Source organism: Eurosta solidaginis, chromosome 4 (genome assembly GCF_040869045.1).
Source record: "Eurosta solidaginis isolate ZX-2024a chromosome 4, ASM4086904v1, whole genome shotgun sequence".
Taxonomy (NCBI): Eukaryota; Metazoa; Arthropoda; class Insecta; order Diptera; family Tephritidae; genus Eurosta; species Eurosta solidaginis.
The window spans coordinates 139,846,498-139,854,812 of record NC_090322.1 but is presented as its reverse complement, the minus strand read 5'-3'; positions in this window follow the sequence as shown (position 1 = coordinate 139,854,812).

Genomic DNA, 8,315 nt, shown 5'->3' with positions numbered 1-8,315 from the left:
TTCCTTCCAACAACACAAGTTAGAGAGAGAAATATCTGGAAAATATCGATAAGGCAGTGCAAAAGAAAAAATTGTTTGATCATACTTTTTAACCTAAATTAAATATCAAATTTCAAAAACAAAAAAAATTGTTGATTTTTTCATTTCATATTTTAATTTGTATAGATATGCAAATAAAATGCAGCTGTGCATTCATAAGAGTTACCATAGAGACCAGAGGGCGATGATTCGTACTGCAGTTGGTTTCTGTTCGCTTCCTGAATAGTGTAGAGATAGTGCCTAATAGCTTCGCTTTAATGTAGGCGGAATTGAATCCTTGTACATCAAAATCTGTTCATCCTCCGCAGCGCCCCACCGTTGCCTAAAATAAGATATTGGAGCCAAACGCAATGTTATTCGCGTCATAAGGTTCCATTGGCATCCATCACTCCACGTACTCCACGATGGCCGAAAAAAGAGGTCCTATAAGCTGGAGGCACTGCATTTTCTTGAACTGCTCTCAAAGTATGCTTTTCCTCCCTTGGCCCCTGCCCTGTTGATGCATGCATATACAAGTACATCGCAATTTTGTATTATTTACATAAACACACATGATTCAGTTGTCAAACAAACACGCACACTTTTGACAGCTTTTTGCTTAAATTGTAACAGTGCTGGAAAGTTCCATTGGAGTATTAGTTTAGGTACTTAAAATTTAGGCGAACTCGCACTCAGCCTTAGGTGTTTTCTCAACTTAGGTTGTAATTTAGGCACTCTTGCATCCAGCCTAAATACAAATTCTTAATTACCTCTTTTTTGCCTTATTGAATGCCTGCCTAGTTGCTTGATGTATATAAATAAATTATTTTCAATAAGTTACGAAGAAATAAGTCCTCCCAGTAAAATTCAAATTATTATTTTTGAAGCAAAATACTATCCTTAGTTAGGCGGAACATATATGAATAGTTGCGCATGCATTTTATTCTTATCTTGAAATTTTAAGAGGAAACGGTTCATATCCATATTACAGTTCAGTTATTATAGTTCACAAGGTCTTTTATTCGCCGTCTGTGCATTAGTAAATTATTATTAGTACGTTAAGAAACTTTATTTAACAAATATAACGCGGTATCTAGATCATTAGAAAATGCTCAAGAAAAAATTCGTAAACATTTCTTGTGTGAAAAAATTGTAGCAACCAAAAAATTTTGACTTTTTTTTTATCTCCCTGGCGTTCCTTCTGTGCAAGACATGAAAACCAGATTCAGCAGAAATTACCATATTCGAATTTAAAATGCACTTAAGTTTAAAAGAATACACTAAACGAGAAAAAGAGAACTCATATATACAGTCACTGTTATCCCTGGTTTTTAACCGACTGTGTTTTTACAGAGCCATTTGCTCAAGAGATAATGAGACACACAAATATCTCTTGGCGAAACCAGGGCTCCCCTATGCAAGTTTGCTAAAAAATCTTTAACGTAGCAGAAAGTGTATGTTTTTTCTTGAGAGGAGTATACTACTTGAAAGATTTCTTTTTTTCATTTCCTGCGATGTGAATACCGCGCTTATAGATGAAAATGTTATTTTAGAATGAAAGTTTTTACCAGGTCTTTTACATATTATTTTTAATTTTGCTAGTGGCGTGTAATATTAACTAATAAAATAAGCCAGCAAAATTTTTAATTTTTTCCAAATATTTTTTTACAAACATTTTGAAGTAATTTTGAGCTATTGCTAATATTTTAGTTATATCTCTTTGTTTTAAAATTTTTGCCGTCCATTAAAGTAAAATTTTTGGTTAATGCAAAATATTAGCTATATGGTGCTATTCATTTTTAGTGTATGTTATTCATTTAGTTTCCACTTACCTATTTGTAGCAAAAAAAATTTTTTTTTTCTAGATTAAACATATCAGTTAACAAAGTAACGAAAAAATCTAAAAACTAGTATACTAATTATATAATAAACGCAAAATACGCTTAGTAAAAAATTTAATATTTTTAGTGTCTAAAATTGATATAACAGGTAAATAATAAAAAATTAAAAGTGTGTATATTTAAAAGCAAATAGAATTCCAAACATAAAAATACATTTAAATTTGTATTTTCCATTAGAAACTAGTTCCAAAAAAGTTCGTCATAAAAAAAATAAAAACAGCAAAAAACAATTGAAAATTATGTACCCTAATGCCTCTTACAGTTTTTAAATCCAATACATTTGAAATTGTATGTGTGCGTGTGTGTATGTAATTAGCATGTTTGAGTAACAGGCATATAGTACATAGTACTAGTATACGTTCTTATATATACATATATATATGTAATTTTAAATTTGTTTTAGTATATAGAACGTTTAACATAATAATTGCAAAATAATTTGCATTCGTACGAAGTAAAGTAAAGTAAATTTAGCGCAACAAAAAATTGTAAACATTGTTAAATAGTTAAAAAAAAGTTGCGTGAAATGTAAATGGAATACAACTTATTTAGAAGAAGAAGGAAAAGCAGCAACAAAACTGTTTTTATATAAAAATATTTAATTTTACTTCTGATTTTTGTTTAGTTATAAAAGCGTTATTTATTTGATTATTTAATTTTTAAAGTTGTAAATGAAAAGTCGATACTCGAACTGACTTGTTACGCGAAGGTAAGCTTCTACTCAAATCACAGTTATGTTAAGGAGTTTACGATGAGTTATCCCAAATATTTGACAAAGAATCTAACTCAAATCATATCTGGAAAGTGGAGCACACGGCACAGAAAAAATATGATCTAAAATAGAATATCTTACATTCTGACAAGAATTTAAACTCTGGCCATAGCCACAAAGTAAATAATCATGTAAACGCTGATTTGGGTTTGAGAATAGATTACCTTACTTATACCCAAATAGTCGGGCTGTATTTCTAGAAAAGGTTGCTGTTTAGTGAAAGCAATTTCGGTACTTGGATCCTTAGTCAAACCAAAATTTAGGGTGTTTTGTACGCTAAGAACTTGTGGATGTATCGCGGTTTGCTGTACCGCCGCCGAAATGCTGGCCTCTCTCATTACTTGAATATGGGAGGAAGAGCGGATTCAGGGTAGATGGGCAGAATTGGGCAATCGCTTTTCATATATGTAGATTGGCCCGAGCACACTCAAGCTCACACATGACACATGCACATGCACACCCAAGCTCACACATGACACATGCAGCGTATCTTTTCTTGTGAATTGGCTGAAGCACACTCAAGTTCCAATCTAGAGCGGGGATTTACAACGCCAACAGACATTCGAATACAAACGCAACACGTTTTGTAGTAGTAAATGGAAATTTCGGACACGATATTTACTGCTTGAAGTACAAGAAAGAATTGATTCGCTACTCTACTTAATCGCAGTCATGGCGCTCAAACGACAACAAGGTGAGTACCAAATTTTCCAAAGCTGTACAAAACTCCTCGGGCTCCTCTGAACTATATGCATGTGCTCGTCATACTATTTTTGCATAAGAGTCAACTTCGTATTTGAGTAGCAAGGCGGGATATTGCCCTACTTACTTCACACGTTTTTCGTTCTGGGGTAATGTGCTTTCCGGAACGTAGTTTTTCTCGCTATTTGTCAATTAGAAGAAGAAGTTTTATCTTCATAACTTAAGTACGATCTTTTAAAACCTTCAGTTATCCGCCATATTTTGGTGTCGAAATTTCGAGTATTTTTCTGTCACACCTAAAAAGCTATTCCCATTGTTTGTGCACGTGCACATTTCGTCCTTTTAACATTCCTCATCGTAGCAATTGTTTTTCTGTGCTCGCTGTACGCTACGACAGTTTTGATTACATCGTTGTCGAAGATTTCTCTGAGGGACCAGAAGTAAAAGCCGGATGGAAAAATCATAATTTATCTGTTCCGTGAGCAAATGCTACTTTGGATGGCAACGTTGGCATTCGACCAGGCAGCTTCGCTCGGAATTTCCATAGTGGGAGTTCGCATCAGTCACGCATATGGTGACGAAGCCCTCGCTGCCTGCTCGTCGCTCATGATAGATGTTAATAGCGTGTTCGCTTTAAAATTTGTTTCAAAATATGTCAATAAAGATATTGGCAAAGTAGTGGCTACGTTGTGACGAAAGTGGCAATTTTTATATAAGCAAAGTAAAGTCAAAAGCATGACAAATTCAACAAGCAAGATGCGGACTAAAAAATATGTCAAATACAAGTAATTATGTACTTTGTGGAGTTACTCTATATAAAAAACCAAAGAGTGTGAATTTTTGCCCCCAAAATTGCTGAAAACACGATTCTAAAGACAAAAATTTTTATTATAAAAAAAATTAAAAAAAATTTTGGATGTTGCTTCGGCCGGGGCTTGAACTGAAAACGTTCAGTGTGAAAATCGGATCACGCTACCACCACACCACTACGACTTGCTGTTAACGGCTGCCATTACTCAATACAACGTGCAACAGTGTTGACTACAAAATTAATTTTGATATTACTCCGAAAAGTTTAGCATTAGTGTTGGGAACTATCGACTGAATTCAAATATCGATAGTTAGTTACTGAATGATTTTAACTATCGAATGAATTTTTTCATTCATTCATTTGATCTACTCTTTAGCTAGCTCGAGGCCAGTAAATTGACTATACAAAAGAACAATTTCTGGATTGTTTTAGTTACCCCCCAGGGTAGATAAAGAACAAACCCATATAAGACAAAATGTTGAATGTGACTACAATGGGGTAAATATTTAGCTTCAAGTAAATAATGCAAATATTCAATTTAAATGCCTTTGTTACATATTATGCAAAGCGCATGTATGATGATATGCAATAGGTTTTTATTCGCAACCCACTGAGTTTTTTGGTCTTACCAATTCATATGGCCAATATTTCAGTACTTCCCCACACCTTTCGTGAGATTTTATGCCAAAATAACAACAGCAGAAGATTAGACAAAATGAATTTGTATCTATATTGTTCAACAACATAATTATGTTTGGACAGTCCTCCCCAAACATCCACTATTCGAAATGTCTTCGACAGGTACTATTAAGGAACTGCTCGCTGCACTTAAAGCCCCGATACATAAGCAGTTTTTCATATAGATAAGTTTATATATTTATTTATTTATTTATTAGGTCTATGAACACAAGTTCTTACAGACTACCAATGAATAAATTATACAGCATACTATTAACAAAATTCTTACAGGCTACTAACAATTTTCATATAATTAAAAAACAAACTGAAATTAAGAAATACAAAAAGTTAACAAGTCAATGAAAAACTAGAACTTACAGACTAATATAAAAGTATTGGTAACTAAAAAACACACTTTAATAAATTAATAAAAATTCTTCGACAAAGAGAAATCGAGCTCGATAAAATTTGAGATCTTATTAAATTCACTCATAGCGCGGGTAATTGGGGCATTTATCGCATAATTCGTTCTACTATTAATGCCATAAAAAGGGTAAAAGCTTCTAAGTTCTCTTCTTGGAACATTAAAATTAATTTTCTCAAGAAGAGCAACACAATCTGTATCCCCATGGATGATGCAATATAACAAGGTCAAAGAAAGAATAGACCTTCTCGCTTCTAAAGGTTTAAGATTTAAAAGAAGTAAACGTGCATTATATGAGGGAAAATCTAAGTTATCGCAGACAGTATTTAAGAAAAACTTTTTGAACTCGTACAATCCTGTTAATTGCAAACTGTTGGAACGGTCGCCAAATGATAGTGGCATACTCAAAATAAGATCGCACAAATGAATGTAGAGCAATTTAAGTGTATACGGGTCAGAGAACTCGGAACTCTTACGCCGAATAAAACCAATCATTGCATACGATTTGGGTACGATAAAGTTAACATGGCTGGTGAAAGAAAATTTGGTATCATAAACCACACCAAGATCCTTGATTTTATCAACAGTCTGCAGTGGATTGTTATCAATGGTATATGAACTATTAAACTTAAAGCGCAATTTAGAGTAGGTTACGTGAAAGCATTTACTAATATTTAAAGAAAGGTGCGATCTAACGCACCAGGAATAGAGACTATTAATTTCACACTGAAGTTCGAACATATCACGCGAAGACTTTATAATGGAGAAAACTTTAAGATCATCAGCGTACCAGAGAAACCTAGCATACGAAAAGCAAGCGCTGATGTCGTTGATGAACAAGACAAAGAGCAAAGGTCCAAGAATACTGCCTTGCAGAACGCCGGAAGTCGCAAGGTGTGGATCGGATGATATACCATCAATACAGACAATACACCATCTGTTAATTAAATATGATTTTAGTCACTGCAGAAAAATTGAGTGAAAACCAAGGCAGGAAAGTTTATGAATAAGGATCTCATGTGATACCTTATCGAAAGCTTTGGAGAAGTCAGTATAAATACAATCCAGATGCAAAAGCAGATATACAATACTCACTAAACTCCACTAGATTGGTGACCGTCGAACGTTCCGCAACAAAACCATGTTGCTTGGCACAAATTAGGCTCTTCACTGAAAAGTACAACTTATCTTTTACAGCACATTCAAATAACTTCGAAACAGTAGTGAGCTTTGATATAGGTCTGTAGTTACAGACATCACTCTTATTTCCAGATTTGTACATAGGAGTTATCGGTGCAAGTTTCCAAACATCAATAAACTCCCCGCACTGAAGTGACATATTAAACAGGATCTCAAGAGGCAAAACTAAGGCCGGACAACCTTTAATCAAAGCACTTGAGAGACTATCAGAACCTGTCTTGACCGATTGCTTTAATATAGTAATACCACTTGAGATATCGTCACATGAAATTGACATTGAATTGAAATCCAGAGAAGAATTTAAATCAGATGCAAAGTCGAAAGCAGGGGCATCATCATAGGATGTGAAATTAGCACTAAAAAAGTCCGCAAACCGGTTCACTACCTCATTAGGATTTGTAGCTAAATTATCTTGGTAAAAGACAGAAGCAGGAACCGAGGAGCAAGACCTTTTAGATTTAATAAAATTCCAAAATGTTTTAGGATTGGACTTAATGTTTGTCTCAAAGCTAAGAATATAGTTTTTGTAAAGAAACTTATTCAGACAGTTGAACCCCTTTAGATACTGCTGATACTTCTAGTAAAAGAACAGATTCTTGGTCTGACTAAACTTTTTGCAGTATCTGTTTCGCAAATTCTTCAATTAACCCTTAGTATACCAAGGTAATTTATATAGTTTTTACACAAGCTTATGCATTATGCATGTAGATTGCACGAATTTTTATGGAGAACGGTAGAATGGGCGACACTGCGCCATCTGATATTGAAAAGTAGCCAACTCCCAAACTTTTTTACAAGCAAAGCATAAGAAGAAGAATTTGACATTTGCTTTGGATTAGGGTGTTGGCACACTTTGCAAGTGAAATTATTTTTCCCACATATAACATTTTTCGCAAGTAAAAACTGCAATATAAGAAGTGAATACGACACAAAATATGTTAGCAAGTATTTTTGTTGTATAGGCAGAATGTTTATACCAGTGATTTGTATGTGAATGGGCAAGGCGAAATAAACTTAAATTGCCAAGTCTGAAGTTACTTCATATTTACAAACGCAACATGTTGGTTGATTGTGGCGATGTTATTAGAATGCACAAGCTTGTGTTAAACGCATCTATATGAAAAATGTTATTGTGCCGCGGCCTTTACTGCAGTAGTTAACGAAAAAGAAGTAGAACTACGTTCCTCTTCAAAAATTACAAGCGCTATTTCTCCTGAAGTTACATTCCTTTGTTCTGAGGAAGACGGATGCTTACGGCGTAGATGGTCATTTAAATTTGCTGTGTTTCCAGAAAATAAAAATTTTTTTTTGCATATATGGCTTTTAACTTCATTGCCATTTTTTGTGAAAAACTCCCAAATTGAAGATCTCTTCATTCCAGTTACAAGCACTTCCTTCGATAAAAATTTGAAATAATTACCACGCTTAAAGCGTTAAAATTTATTTTAATACCTTTTTAAATGAGGTCACTGATATATACACACCAAAACTTTAAATAGAACGAACGATTCCAAACCCAAAACCCAAAACTTGTAATTCGAAAAATTAGTTATGAACGAATTTCAAATGACTATCGAATGAATGCAAATGAGTGAACTATCGAATAACTCGATAGTTCCCAACACTAGTTGCCATCGCACTAAATTTTTTGTGTGCACGTTCATAGAAACTTCGTAATTTAACTTTTTTGGGATAAAATGGGCCACAATCGACTCAATGATACTAACAATAGATGCTAAGATTATAATTATTTGCGAAGCTTTTTTTAAAGGAAACTACAAAAATTAATTTAACAAATAAAAAGTTTAA